Source organism: Ovis canadensis, chromosome 18, assembly GCF_042477335.2.
Source record: "Ovis canadensis isolate MfBH-ARS-UI-01 breed Bighorn chromosome 18, ARS-UI_OviCan_v2, whole genome shotgun sequence".
In the NCBI taxonomy this organism is placed as follows: Eukaryota; Metazoa; Chordata; class Mammalia; order Artiodactyla; family Bovidae; genus Ovis; species Ovis canadensis.
Genome location: NC_091262.1, coordinates 9,026,295 through 9,040,312, shown reverse-complemented (window position 1 = coordinate 9,040,312; position 14,018 = coordinate 9,026,295).

The following is a 14,018-nucleotide window of genomic DNA, read 5'->3' as shown; positions in this document are numbered from 1 at the left end:
TCCCTGAGGTCCCCGTCGTAAGTCGAGAGCACCTGCCGCAACTCGAGAAAATCCAGGAGGTTTTGCCCTCCAGGCGAGATGAGGCCCATTTCCGCTGAGGCTTCTCGAGGCTAATCACATCTAACCACTGGAAATTCCAAAGGGTCCTTCACACCCTTACTGCAACTCAAGAAGTTCCGCAACATACCCGTCTCCACTCGAGAGGAAGCACGTGGGGTGCCGCACACATCCAGGGGAGCCCCGTTTCCGCCTCCTAGTTCGAGATGAGGGATCCTATCCCTATTTCGTAGGGAAAGAATTCCCGGCGTTCCCTTCGCATCTCAAGAGGAGGCGCTCTCCACAGGAAAGGCGAGAGCAACTCCAGGGTCGTGCCACCATTCCACGAGTCCCCCAGATGTGTCAGTCCCTTCCAGAGGAACCTGTTTTCCCTGAACTGCCTTGAAGTTCAAGCCGAGGATCGACTCCCACCACGTGTGCACTTTGGACAGCCCTGTGGGAAAGCCTCGTGGGACAGCCTCGTGGGAAAGACTCGAGGGAAAACCAAAGATCCTTTTGTCCACGCGTGGACTGTGTTACACTGCTGCTACCGCTCTGGAGGAAAGCGCAAGTGCATGCCCGCATTCGAGACGAAGACTGACTCCCCTGTGGAGACTCCAGAAGTACCCCAAGATCCATGTCAGCACTGGAGAGGAATCCTCAGGTTTCTGCCCGACTCAACACAAGGTCTTAGGCCCTGGCATCGACAGGAGAGGAATCCCAAGAGGCCCTCGAGGAACTCGCATGGGGACTGGCCTTTCCTGAGGCCACCAGAGCGGGTCCCTGAGGTCCCCGTCGTAAGTCGAGAGCACCTGCCGCAACTCGAGAAAATCCAGGAGGTTTTGCCCTCCAGGCGAGATGAGGCCCATTTCCGCTGAGGCTTCTCGAGGCTAATCATATCTAACCACTGGAACTTCCAAAGGGTCCTTCACACCCTTGCTGCAACTCAAGAAGTTCCACGACATACCCGTCTCCACTCGAGAGGAAGCACGAGGGTCAAGCACACATCCAGGGGAGCCCCGTTTCCGCCTCCAAGCTCGAGATGAGGGATCCTTTCCCTGTTTCGTAGGGAAAGAATTCCCGGCGTTCCCGTCGCATCTCAAGAGGAGGCGCTCTCCACAGGAAAGGCGAGAGGAACTCCAGGGTCGTGCCTCCATTCCAAGAGACCCCCAGATGTGTCAGTCCATTCCAGAGGAACCTGTTTTCCCTGCACTGCCTTGACGTTCAAGCCGAGGATCGACTCCCACCACGTGTGCACGTGGGACAGCCCTGTGGGAAAGCCTCGTGGGAAAGCCTCGTGGGAAAGACTCGAGGGAAAACCATAGATCCTTTGATCCACGCGGCGGACTGCGTGACACTGCTGCTACCGCTCTGGAGGAAAGCGCAAGTGCATGCCCGCATTCGAGACGAGGACTGACTCCCCTGGGGAGACTCCAGAAGTACCCCAAGATCCATGTCAGCACTGGAGAGGAATCCTCAGGTTCCGGCCCCGACTCCACACAAGGTCTTAGGCCCCGGCATCGACGGGAGAGGAATCCCGAGACGCCCCCGAGGAACTCGCATGGGGACTGGCCTTTCCTGAGGCCACCAGAGCGGGTCCCTGAGGTTCCCGTCGTAAGTCGAGAGCATCTGCCGCAACTCGAGAAAATCCAGGAGGTTTTGCCCTCCAGGCGAGATGAGGCCCATTTCCGCTGAGGCTTCTCGAGGCTAATCACATCTAACCACTGGAACTTCCAAAGGGTCCTTCACACCCTTGCTGCAACTCAAGAAGTTCCCCGACATACCCGTCTCCACTCGAGAGGAAGCACGTGGGGTCCCGCACACATCCAGGGGAGACCCGTTTCCGCCTCCTAGCTCGAGATGAGGGATCCTTTCCCTGTTTCGTAGGGAAAGAATTCCCGGCGTTTCCGTCGCATCTCAAGAGGATGCGCTCTCCACAGGAAAGGCGAGAGGAACTCCAGGGTCCAGCTACCATTCCAAGAGTCCCCCAGATGGGTCAGTCCATTCCAGAGGAACCTGTTTTCCCTGCACTGTCATGACGTTCAAGCCGAGGATCGACTCCCACCACGTGTGCACGTGGGACAGCCCTGTGGGAAAGCCTCGTGGGAAAGCCTCGTGGGAAAGACTCGAGGGAAAACCATAGATCCTTTGATCCACGCGGCGGACTGCGTGACACTGCTGCTACCGCTCTGGAGGAAAGCGCAAGCGCTTGCCCGCATTCGAGACGAGGACTGACTCCCCTGGGGAGACTCCAGAAGTACCCCAAGATCCATGTCAGCACTGGAGAGGAATCCTCAGGTTCCGGCCCCGACTCCACACAAGGTCTTAGTCAACGGCATCGAAGGGAGAGGAATCCCGAGAGGCCCCGGAGGAACTCGCATGGGGACTGGCCTTTCCTGAGGCCACCAGAGCGGGTCCCTGAGGTCCCCGTCGTAAGTCGAGAGCACCTGCCGCAACTCCAGAAAATCCAGGAGGTTTTGCCCTCCAGGCGAGATGAGGCCCATTTCCGCTGAGGCTTCTCGAGGCTAATCACATCTAACCACTGGAACTTCCAAAGGGTCCTTCACACCCTTGCTGCAACTCAAGAAGTTCCCCGACATACCCGTCTCCACTCGAGAGGAAGCACATGGGGTCCCGCACACATCCAGGTGAGCCCCGTTTCCGCCTCCTAGCTCGAGATGAGGGATCCTTTCCCTGTTTCGTAGGGAAAGAATTCCCGGCGTTCCCGTGGCATCTCAAGAGGAGGCGCTCTCCACAGGAAAGGGGAGAGGAACTCCAGGGTTGTGCCACCATTCCAAGAGACCGCCAGATGTGTCAGTCCATTCCAGAGGAACCTGTTTTCCCTGCACTGCCTTGACGTTCAAGCCGAGGATCGACTCCCACCACGTGTGCACGTGGGACAGCCCTGTGGGAAAGCCTCGTGGGAAAGCCTCGTGGGAAAGACTCGAGGGAAAACCATAGATCCTTTGATCCACGCGGCGGACTGCGTGACACTGCTGCTACCGCTCTGGAGGAAAGCGCAAGTGCATGCCCGCATTCGAGACGAGGACTGACTCCCCTGGGGAGACTCCAGAAGTACCCCAAGATCCATGTCAGCACTGGAGAGGAATCCTCAGGTTCCGGCCCCGACTCCACACAAGGTCTTAGGCCCCGGCATCGACGGGAGAGGAATCCCGAGAGGCCCCCGAGGAACTCGCATGGGGACTGGCCTTTCCTGAGGCCACCAGAGCGGGTCCCTGTGGTCCCCGTCGTAAGTCGAGAGCACCTGCCGCAACTCGAGAAAATCCAGTAGGTTTTGCCCTCCAGGCAAGATGAGGCCCATTTCCGCTGAGGCTTCTCGAGGCTAATCACTTCTAACCACTGGAACTTCCAAAGGGTCCTTCACACCCTTGCTGCAACTCAAGAAGTTCCCCGACATAACCGTCTCCACTAGAGAGGAAGCACGTGGGGTTCCGCACACATCCAGGGGAGCCCCGTTTCCGCCTCCTAGCTCGAGATGAGGGATCCTTTCCCTGTTTCGTAGGGAAAGATTTCCCGGCGTTCCCGTCGCATCTCAAAAGGAGGCACTCTCCACAGGAAAGGGGAGAGGAACTCCAGGGTCGTGCCACCATTCCAAGAGACCTCCAGATGTGTCAGTCCATTCCAGAGGAACCTGTTTTCCCTGCACTGCCTTGACGTTCAAGCCGAGGATCGACTCCCACCACGTGTGCACGTGGGACAGCCCTGTGGGAAAGCCTCGTGGGAAAGCCTCGTGGGAAAGACTCGAGGGAAAACCATAGATCCTTTGATCCACGCGGCGGACTGCGTGACACTGCTGCTACCGCTCTGGAGGAAAGCGCAAGTGCATGCCCGCATTCGAGACGAGGACTGACTCCCCTGGGGAGACTCCAGAAGTACCCCAAGATCCATGTCAGCACTGGAGAGGAATCCACAGGTGCCGGGCCCGACTCCACACAATGTCTTAGTCCCCGGCATTGAAGGGAGAGGAATCCCGAGAGGCCCCCGAGGAACTCGCATGGGGACTGGCCTTTCCTGAGGCCACCAGAGCGAGTCCCTGAGGTCCCCGTCGTAAGTCGAGAGCACCTGCCGCAACTCGAGAAAATCCAGGAGGTTTTGCCCTCCAGGCGAGATGAGGCCCATTTCCGCTGAGGCTTCTCGAGGCTAATCACGTCTAACCACTGGAACTTCCTTAGGGTCCTTCACACCCTTGCTGCAACGCAAGAAGTTGCCCGACATATCCGTCTCCACTCGAGAGGAAGCTCGTGGGGTCCGGCACACATCCAGGGGAGCCCCGTTTCCGCCTCCTAGCTTGAGATGAGGGATCCTTTCCCTGTTTCGTAGGGAAAGAATTCCCGGCGATCCCGTCGCATCTCAAGAGGAGGCGCTCTCCACAGGAAAGGCGAGAGGAACTCCAGGGTCGTACCACCATTCCAAGAGTCCCCCAGATGTGTCAGTCCATTCCATAGGAACCTGTTTTCCCTGCACTGCCTTGACGTTCAAGCCGAAGATCGAGTCCCACCACGTGTGCACGTGGGACAGCCCTGTGGGATAGCCTCGTGGGAAAGCCTCGTGGGAAAGACTCGAGTGAAAACCATAGATCCTTTGATCCACGCGGCGGACTGCGTGACACTGCTGCTACCGCTCTGGAGGAAAGCGCAAGTGCATGCCCGCATTCGAGACGAGGACTGACTCCCCTGGGGAGACTCCAGAAGTACCCCAAGATCCATGTCAGCACTGGAGAGGAATCCTCAGGTTCCGGCCCCGACTCCACACAAGGTCTTAGGCCCCGGCATCGACGGGAGAGGAATCCCGAGAGGCCCCCGAGGAACTCGCATGGGGACTGGCCTTTCCTGAGGCCACAAGAGCGGGTCCCTGAGGTCCCCGTCGTAAGTCGAGAGCACCTGCCACAACTCGAGAAAATCCAGGAGGTTTTGCCCTCCAGGCCAGATGAGGCCCATTTCCGCTGAGGCTTCTCGAGGCTAATCACATCTAACCACTGGAACTTCCAAAGGGTCCTTCACACCCTTGCTGCAACTCAAGAAGTTCCACGACATACCCGTCTTCACTCGAGAGGAAGCACGAGGGTCAAGCACACATCCAGGGGAGCCCCGTTTCCGCCTCCAAGCTCGAGATGAGGGATCCTTTCCCTGTTTCGTAGGGAAAGAATTCCCGGCGTTCCCGTCGCATCTCAAGAGGAGGCGCTCTCCACAGGAAAGGCGAGAGGAACTCCAGGGTCGTGCCTCCATTCCAAGAGACCCCCAGATGTGTCAGTCCATTCCAGAGGAACCTGTTTTCCCTGCACTGCCTTGACGTTCAAGCCGAGGATCGACTCCCACCACGTGTGCACGTGGGACAGCCCTGTGGGAAAGCCTCGTGGGAAAGCCTCGTGGGAAAGACTCGAGGGAAAACCATAGATCCTTTGATCCACGCGGCGGACTGCGTTACACTGCTGCTACCGCTCTGGAGGAAAGCGCAAGTGCATGCCCGCATTCGAGACGAGGACTGACTCCCCTGGGGAGACTCCAGAAGTACCCCAAGATCCATGTCAGCACTGGAGAGGAATCCTCAGGTTCCGGCCCCGACTCCACACAAGGTCTTAGGCCCCGGCATCGACGGGAGAGGAATCCCGAGACGCCCCCGAGGAACTCGCATGGGGACTGGCCTTTCCTGAGGCCACCAGAGCGGGTCCCTGAGGTCCCCGTCGTAAGTCGAGAGCACCTGCCGCAACTCGAGAAAATCCAGGAGGTTTTGCCCTCCAGGCGAGATGAGGCCCATTTCCGCTGAGGCTTCTCGAGGCTAATCACATCTAACCACTGGAACTTCCAAAGGGTCCTTCACACCCTTGCTGCAACTCAAGAAGTTCCACGACATACCCGTCTCCACTCGAGAGGAAGCACGAGGGTCAAGCACACATCCAGGGGAGCCCCGTTTCCGCCTCCAAGCTAGAGATGAGGGATCCTTTCCCTGTTTCCTAGGGAAAGAATTCCCGGCGTTCCCGTCGCATCTCAAGAGGAGGCGCTCTCCACAGGAAAGGCGAGAGGAACTCCAGGGTCGTGCCTCCATTCCAAGAGACCCCCAGATGTGTCAGTCCATTCCAGAGGAACCTGTTTTCCCTGCACTGCCTTGACGTTCAAGCCGAGGATCGACTCCCACCACGTGTGCACGTGGGACAGCCCTGTGGGAAAGCCTCGTGGGAAAGCCTCGTGGGAAAGACTCGAGGGAAAACCATAGATCCTTTGATCCACGCGGCGGACTGCGTGACACTGCTGCTACCGCTCTGGAGGAAAGCGCAAGTGCATGCCCGCATTCGAGACGAGGACTGACTCCCCTGGGGAGACTCCAGAAGTACCCCAAGATCCATGTCAGCACTGGAGAGGAATCCTCAGGTTCCGGCCCCGACTCCACACAAGGTCTTAGGCCCCGGCATCGACGGGAGAGGAATCCCGAGACGCCCCCGAGGAACTCGCATGGGGACTGGCCTTTCCTGAGGCCACCAGAGCGGGTCCCTGAGGTTCCCGTCGTAAGTCGAGAGCATCTGCCGCAACTCGAGAAAATCCAGGAGGTTTTGCCCTCCAGGCGAGATGAGGCCCATTTCCGCTGAGGCTTCTCGAGGCTAATCACATCTAACCACTGGAACTTCCAAAGGGTCCTTCACACCCTTGCTGCAACTCAAGAAGTTCCCCGACATACCCGTCTCCACTCGAGAGGAAGCACGTGGGGTCCCGCACACATCCAGGGGAGACCCGTTTCCGCCTCCTAGCTCGAGATGAGGGATCCTTTCCCTGTTTCGTAGGGAAAGAATTCCCGGCGTTTCCGTCGCATCTCAAGAGGATGCGCTCTCCACAGGAAAGGCGAGAGGAACTCCAGGGTCCTGCTACCATTCCAAGAGTCCCCCAGATGGGTCAGTCCATTCCAGAGGAACCTGTTTTCCCTGCACTGTCATGACGTTCAAGCCGAGGATCGACTCCCACCACGTGTGCACGTGGGACAGCCCTGTGGGAAAGCCTCGTGGGAAAGCCTCGTGGGAAAGACTCGAGGGAAAACCATAGATCCTTTGATCCACGCGGCGGACTGCGTGACACTGCTGCTACCGCTCTGGAGGAAAGCGCAAGTGCATGCCCGCATTCGAGACGAGGACTGACTCCCCTGGGGAGACTCCAGAAGTACCCAAGATCCATGTCAGCACTGGAGAGGAATCCTCAGGTTCCGGCCCCTACTTCACACAAGGTCTTAGGCCCTGGCATCGACGGAACAGCAATCCCGAGAGGCCCCCGAGGAACTCGCATGGGGACTGGCCTTACCTGAGGCCACCAGAGCGGGTCCCTGAGGTCCCCATCGTAAGTCGAGAGCACCTGCCCCAACTCGAGAAAATCCAGGAGGTTTTGCCCTCCAGGCGAGATGAGGCCCATTTCCGCTGAGGCTTCTCGAGGCTAATCACATCTAACCACTGGAACTTCCAAAGGGTCCTTCACACCCTTGCTGCAACTCAAGCAGTTCCGCGACATACCCGTCTCCACTCGAGAGGAAGCACGTGGGGTCCCGCACACATCCAGGGGAGCCCCGTTTCTGCCTCCTAGCTCGAGATGAGGGATCCTTTCCCTGTTTCGTAGGGAAAGAATTCCCGGTGTTCCCGTCGCATCTCAAGAGGAGGCGCTCTCCACAGGAAAGGGGAGAGGAACTCCAGGGTCGTGCCACCATTCCAAGAGTCCCCCAGATGTGTCAGTCCATTCCAGAGGAACCTGTTTTCCCTGCACTGCCTTGACGTTCAAGCCGAGGATCGACTCCCACCACCTGTGCACGTGGGACAGCCCTGTGGGAAAGCCTCATGGGAAAGACTCGTGGGAAAGACTCGAGGGAAAACCATAGATCCTTTGATCCACGCGGCGGACTGCGTGACACTGCTGCTACCGCTCTGGAGGAAAGCGCAAGCGCTTGCCCGCATTCGAGACGAGGACTGACTCCCCTGGGGAGACTCCAGAAGTACCCCAAGATCCATGTCAGCACTGGAGAGGAATCCTCAGGTTCCGGCCCCGACTCCACACAAGGTCTTAGTCAACGGCATCGAAGGGAGAGGAATCCCGAGAGGCCCCGGAGGAACTCGCATGGGGACTGGCCTTTCCTGAGGCCACCAGAGCGGGTCCCTGAGGTCCCCGTCGTAAGTCGAGAGCACCTGCCGCAACTCCAGAAAATCCAGGAGGTTTTGCCCTCCAGGCGAGATGAGGCCCATTTCCGCTGAGGCTTCTCGAGGCCAATCACATCTAACCACTGGAACTTCCAAAGGGTCCTTCACACACTTGCTGCAACTCAAGAAGTTCCCCGACATACCCGTCTCCACTCGAGAGGTAGCACATGGGGTCCCGCACACATCCAGGTGAGCCCCGTTTCCGCCTCCTAGCTCGAGATGAGGGATCCTTTCCCTGTTTCGTAGGGAAAGAATTCCCGGCGTTCCCGTGGCATCTCAAGAGGAGGCGCTCTCCACAGGAAAGGGGAGAGGAACTCCAGGGTTGTGCCACCATTCCAAGAGACCGCCAGATGTGTCAGTCCATTCCAGAGGAACCTGTTTTCCCTGCACTGCCTTGACGTTCAAGCCGAGGATCGACTCCCACCACGTGTGCACGTGGGACAGCCCTGTGGGAAAGCCTCGTGGGAAAGCCTCGTGGGAAAGACTCGAGGGAAAACCATAGATCCTTTGATCCACGCGGCGGACTGCGTGACACTGCTGCTACCGCTCTGGAGGAAAGCGCAAGTGCATGCCCGCATTCGAGACGAGGACTGACTCCCCTGGGGAGACTCCAGAAGTACCCCAAGATCCATGTCAGCACTGGAGAGGAATCCTCAGGTTCCGGCCCCGACTCCACACAAGGCCTTAGGCCCCGGCATCGACGGGAGAGGAATCCCGAGAGGCCCCCGAGGAACTCGCATGGGGACTGGCCTTTCCTGAGGCCACCAGAGCGGGTCCCTGTGGTCCCCGTCGTAAGTCGAGAGCACCTGCCGCAACTCGAGAAAATCCAGTAGGTTTTGCCCTCCAGGCAAGATGAGGCCCATTTCCGCTGAGGCTTCTCGAGGCTAATCACTTCTAACCACTGGAACTTCCAAAGGGTCCTTCACACCCTTGCTGCAACTCAAGAAGTTCCCCGACATAACCGTCTCCACTAGAGAGGAAGCACGTGGGGTTCCGCACACATCCAGGGGAGCCCCGTTTCCGCCTCCTAGCTCGAGATGAGGGATCCTTTCCCTGTTTCGTAGGGAAAGATTTCCCGGCGTTCCCGTCGCATCTCAAAAGGAGGCACTCTCCACAGGAAAGGGGAGAGGAACTCCAGGGTTGTGCCACCATTCCAAGAGACCTCCAGATGTGTCAGTCCATTCCAGAGGAACCTGTTTTCCCTGCACTGCCTTGACGTTCAAGCCGAGGATCGACTCCCACCACGTGTGCACGTGGGACAGCCCTGTGGGAAAGCCTCGTGGGAAAGCCTCGTGGGAAAGACTCGAGGGAAAACCATAGATCCTTTGATCCACGCGGCGGACTGCGTGACACTGCTGCTACCGCTCTGGAGGAAAGCGCAAGTGCATGCCCGCATTCGAGACGAGGACTGACTCCCCTGGGGAGACTCAAGAAGTACCCCAAGATCCATGTCAGCACTGGAGAGGAATCCACAGGTGCCGGGCCCGACTCCACACAATGTCTTAGTCCCCGGCATTGAAGGGAGAGGAATCCCGAGAGGCCCCCGAGGAACTCGCATGGGGACTGGCCTTTCCTGAGGCCACCAGAGCGAGTCCCTGAGGTCCCCGTCGTAAGTCGAGAGCACCTGCCGCAACTCGAGAAAATCCAGGAGGTTTTGCCCTCCAGGCGAGATGAGGCCCATTTCCGCTGAGGCTTCTCGAGGCTAATCACGTCTAACCACTGGAACTTCCTAAGGGTCCTTCACACCCTTGCTGCAACGCAAGAAGTTCCCCGACATATCCGTCTCCACTCGAGAGGAAGCTCGTGGGGTCCGGCACACATCCAGGGGAGCCCCGTTTCCGCCTCCTAGCTTGAGATGAGGGATCCTTTCCCTGTTTCGTAGGGAAAGAATTCCCGGCGTTCCCGTCGCATCTCAAGAGGAGGCGCTCTCCACAGGAAAGGCGAGAGGAACTCCAGGGTCGTGCCTCCATTCCAAGAGACCCCCAGATGTGTCAGTCCATTCCAGAGGAACCTGTTTTCCCTGCACTGCCTTGACGTTCAAGCCGAGGATCGACTCCCACCACGTGTGCACGTGGGACAGCCCTGTGGGAAAGCCTCGTGGGAAAGCCTCGTGGGAAAGACTCGAGGGAAAACCATAGATCCTTTGATCCACGCGGCGGACTGCGTGACACTGCTGCTACCGCTCTGGAGGAAAGCGCAAGTGCATGCCCGCATTCGAGACGAGGACTGACTCCCCTGGGGAGACTCCAGAAGTACCCAAGATCCATGTCAGCACTGGAGAGGAATCCTCAGGTTCCGGCCCCTACTTCACACAAGGTCTTAGGCCCTGGAATCGACGGAACAGCAATCCCGAGAGGCCCCCGAGGAACTCGCATGGGGACTGGCCTTACCTGAGGCCACCAGAGCGGGTCCCTGAGGACCCCATCGTAAGTCGAGAGCACCTGCCCCAACTCGAGAAAATCCAGGAGGTTTTGCCCTCCAGGCGAGATGAGGCCCATTTCCGCTGAGGCTTCTCGAGGCTAATCACATCTAACCACTGGAACTTCCAAAGGGTCCTTCACACCCTTGCTGCAACTCAAGCAGTTCCGCGACATACCCGTCTCCACTCGAGAGGAAGCACGTGGGGTCCCGCACACATCCAGGGGAGCCCCGTTTCTGCCTCCTAGCTCGAGATGAGGGATCCTTTCCCTGTTTCGTAGGGAAAGAATTCCCGGTGTTCCCGTCGCATCTCAAGAGGAGGCGCTCTCCACAGGAAAGGGGAGAGGAACTCCAGGGTCGTGCCACCATTCCAAGAGTCCCCCAGATGTGTCAGTCCATTCCAGAGGAACCTGTTTTCCCTGCACTGCCTTGACGTTCAAGCCGAGGATCGACTCCCACCACCTGTGCACGTGGGACAGCCCTGTGGGAAAGCCTCATGGGAAAGACTCGTGGGAAAGACTCGAGGGAAAACCATAGATCCTTTGATCCACGCGGCGGAGTGCGTGACACTGCTGCTACCGCTCTGGAGGAAAGCGCAAGCGCTTGCCCGCATTCGAGACGAGGACTGACTCCCCTGGGGAGACTCCAGAAGTACCCCAAGATCCATGTCAGCACTGGAGAGGAATCCTCAGGTTCCGGCCCCGACTCCACACAAGGTCTTAGTCAACGGCATCGAAGGGAGAGGAATCCCGAGAGGCCCCGGAGGAACTCGCATGGGGACTGGCCTTTCCTGAGGCCACCAGAGCGGGTCCCTGAGGTCCCCGTCGTAAGTCGAGAGCACCTGCCGCAACTCCAGAAAATCCAGGAGGTTTTGCCCTCCAGGCGAGATGAGGCCCATTTCCGCTGAGGCTTCTCGAGGCTAATCACATCTAACCACTGGAACTTCCAAAGGGTCCTTCACACACTTGCTGCAACTCAAGAAGTTCCCCGACATACCCGTCTCCACTCGAGAGGAAGCACATGGGGTCCCGCACACATCCAGGTGAGCCCCGTTTCCGCCTCCTAGCTAGAGATGAGGAATCCTTTCCCTGTTTCGTAGGGAAAGAATTCCCGGCGTTCCCGTGGCATCTCAAGAGGAGGCGCTCTCCACAGGAAAGGGGAGAGGAACTCCAGGGTTGTGCCACCATTCCAAGAGACCGCCAGATGTGTCAGTCCATTCCAGAGGAACCTGTTTTCCCTGCACTGCCTTGACGTTCAAGCCGAGGATCGACTCCCACCACGTGTGCACGTGGGACAGCCCTGTGGGAAAGCCTCGTGGGAAAGCCTCGTGGGAAAGACTCGAGGGAAAACCATAGATCCTTTGATCCACGCGGCGGACTGCGTGACACTGCTGCTACCGCTCTGGAGGAAAGCGCAAGTGCATGCCCGCATTCGAGACGAGGACTGACTCCCCTGGGGAGACTCCAGAAGTACCCCAAGATCCATGTCAGCACTGGAGAGGAATCCTCAGGTTCCGGCCCCGACTCCACACAAGGTCTTAGGCCCCGGCATCGACGGGAGAGGAATCCCGAGAGGCCCCCGAGAAACTCGCATGGGGACTGGCCTTTCCTGAGGCCACCAGAGCGGGTCCCTGTGGTCCCCGTCGTAAGTCGAGAGCACCTGCCGCAACTCGAGAAAATCCAGTAGGTTTTGCCCTCCAGGCAAGATGAGGCCCATTTCCGCTGAGGCTTCTCGAGGCTAATCACTTCTAACCACTGGAACTTCCAAAGGGTCCTTCACACCCTTGCTGCAACTCAAGAAGTTCCCCGACATAACCGTCTCCACTAGAGAGGAAGCACGTGGGGTTCCGCACACATCCAGGGGAGCCCCGTTTCCGCCTCCTAGCTCGAGATGAGGGATCCTTTCCCTGTTTCGTAGGGAAAGATTTCCCGGCGTTCCCGTCGCATCTCAAAAGGAGGCACTCTCCACAGGAAAGGGGAGAGGAACTCCAGGGTTGTGCCACCATTCCAAGAGACCTCCAGATGTGTCAGTCCATTCCAGAGGAACCTGTTTTCCCTGCACTGCCTTGACGTTCAAGCCGAGGATCGACTCCCACCACGTGTGCACGTGGGACAGCCCTGTGGGAAAGCCTCGTGGGAAAGCCTCGTGGGAAAGACTCGAGGGAAAACCATAGATCCTTTGATCCACGCGGCGGACTGCGTGACACTGCTGCTACCGCTCTGGAGGAAAGCGCAAGTGCATGCCCGCATTCGAGACGAGGACTGACTCCCCTGGGGAGACTCAAGAAGTACCCCAAGATCCATGTCAGCACTGGAGAGGAATCCACAGGTGCCGGGCCCGACTCCACACAATGTCTTAGTCCCCGGCATTGAAGGGAGAGGAATCCCGAGAGGCCCCCGAGGAACTCGCATGGGGACTGGCCTTTCCTGAGGCCACCAGAGCGAGTCCCTGAGGTCCCCGTCGTAAGTCGAGAGCACCTGCCGCAACTCGAGAAAATCCAGGAGGTTTTGCCCTCCAGGCGAGATGAGGCCCATTTCCGCTGAGGCTTCTCGAGGCTAATCACGTCTAACCACTGGAACTTCCTAAGGGTCCTTCACACCCTTGCTGCAACGCAAGAAGTTCCCCGACATATCCGTCTCCACTCGAGAGGAAGCTCGTGGGGTCCGGCACACATCCAGGGGAGCCCCGTTTCCGCCTCCTAGCTTGAGATGAGGGATCCTTTCCCTGTTTCGTAGGGAAAGAATTCCCGGCGTTCCCGTCGCATCTCAAGAGGAGGCGCTCTCCACAGGAAAGGCGAGAGGAACTCCAGGGTCGTACCACCATTCCAAGAGTCCTCCAGATGTGTCAGTCCATTCCATAGGAACCTGTTTTCCCTGCACTGCCTTGACGTTCAAGCCGAAGATCGAGTCCCACCACGTGTGCACGTGGGACAGCCCTGTGGGATAGCCTCGTGGGAAAGCCTCGTGGGAAAGACTCGAGGGAAAACCATAGATCCTTTGATCCACGCGGCGGACTGCGTGACACTGCTGCTACCGCTCTGGAGAAAAGCGCAAGTGCATGGCCGCATTCGAGACGAGGACTGACTCCCCGGGGGAGACTCCAGAAGTACCCCAAGATCCATGTCAGCACTGGAGAGGAATCCTCAGGTTCCGGCCCCGACTCCACACAAGGTCTTAGGCCCCGGCATCGACGGGAGAGGAATCCCGAGAGGCCCCCGAGGAACTCGCATGGGGACTGGCCTTTCCTGAGGCCACAAGAGCGGGTCCCTGAGGTCCCCGTCGTAAGTCGAGAGCACCTGCCACAACTCGAGAAAATCCAGGAGGTTTTGCCCTCCAGGCCAGATGAGGCCCATTTCCGCTGAGGCTTCTCGAGGCTAATCACA